The sequence below is a fragment of the Tenrec ecaudatus genome, chromosome 14 (genome assembly GCF_050624435.1).
Source record: "Tenrec ecaudatus isolate mTenEca1 chromosome 14, mTenEca1.hap1, whole genome shotgun sequence".
NCBI classification, from domain to species: domain Eukaryota; kingdom Metazoa; phylum Chordata; class Mammalia; order Afrosoricida; family Tenrecidae; genus Tenrec; species Tenrec ecaudatus.
Window position 1 is genome coordinate 105983074 of NC_134543.1, and position 1702 is coordinate 105984775.

Below are 1702 nucleotides of genomic sequence, written 5' to 3' on the forward strand. Positions count from 1 at the left end.
CCTGGGATACACAGATGACACAGCTTTACTTGCTGCACATGAGGAGAACTTAAAGTGCTTCCTGATGATGATCGACGATTGCAGCCTTCAGTGTGGATCACAATTCATTGTATACAAAACTAAAATGTTTATTTATCCCAGTCCTTATATTGGGGGCTCGTACAACTCTTATCACCATCTATATATACATCCATGTATCCAGCACATTTGTACATTTGTTGCCATCATCATTCTCAAAACATTTGCTCTCCACCATAGCCCCTGGCATCAGGTCCTCATTTTTCCCCTCCCTTTCCCCTCCCCCTCCCTCATGAGCCCTTGATAATTTATAAATTATTATTTTGTCATATCTTGCTCTGTCTCACGTCTCCCTTGCCCCACTTTTTTGTTATATGTCCCTCAGGGAGGAGGTCACATGTAGATCCTTGAAATCGGTTCCCCCTCTCCAACCCACCCTCTCTTTGCCCTCCCAGTATTGCCACTCACACCACTGGTCCTGAAGGGATCATCCGCCCTGGATTCTCTGCGCTTCCAGTTCCTATGGGTACCAGTGTACGTCCTCTGGTCTAATCAGACTTGCAAGGTAGGATTTGGATCATGACAGTGGGTAGAAGAGGGGGGAGGACTCATTTAGGAACTAGAGTTAAGTTGTATTTTTCATCATTGCTACATCGCACCCTGTCTTGCCTCCTCCCCAAGACCCTTCTGTAAGGGGATGTCCAGTGGCCTACAAATGGGCTTTGGGTCTCCACTCCGCACTCCCCTGCTCATTCACTATGATAAGATTTTTTGTTCTGATGATGCCTGATACCTGATCCCTTCACACCTTGTGATTACACAGGCTGGTGTGCTTCTTCCAGTGGGCTTTGTTGCTTCTGAGCTAGATGGCTGCTTGTTTACCTTCAAGCCTTTAAGACCCCAACTGCTATATCTTTTGATAGCTGGGTACCATCAGTTTTCTACACCACATTTGTTTAGGCACCCATTTGTCTTCAGTGGTCGTGTCAGGGAGGTGAGCACACAATGATATGATTTTTTTGTGTTTTGATGCCTAATAACTGATCCCTTCAGCACCTCATGGTCACATAGGCTGGTGTGCTTCTTCCTTGTGGGCTTTATTGCTTCTGAACCAGATGGCCGCTTGTTTACCTTCAATCCTTTAAGACCCCAGATGCTAGCTATATCTTTTGATAGCCGGGCACCATCAGCTTTCTTCATCACATTTAGTTGTTCACCCACTTTGTCTTCAGTGGTTGGGTCAGGAAGGTGAGCATCATAGAATGCCAATTTAATAGAAGAAAGTATTCTTACATTGAGGGAGTACTTGAGTGGAGGTCCAATGTCCCTCTGCTACCTTAATACTAACCTTATAAATATATGCACACAGATCTGCTTCCCCATCCTCATGTATAAATATATTTGCATATGTACATGTCTTTATCTAGACCTCTATAAATGCCCTCTGCCTCCCAGCTCTGTCCTCTATTTCCTTTGACTTCCCTCCTGTCCCATTATCATGCTCAGTCCCCACCAGGGTTTCAGCAATTCCTCTGAGTTATATTACCCTTGATCATGCCCAACCAGGCCTCCCACACACTCCTCACCACCGATTTGAATCGCTTGTTCCCTTGTCCCTGGGTTTATTAACACCACTATCTTTCCTCCCACCTCCCTGTCTCCCATGTCCCCATGGAACTATGGG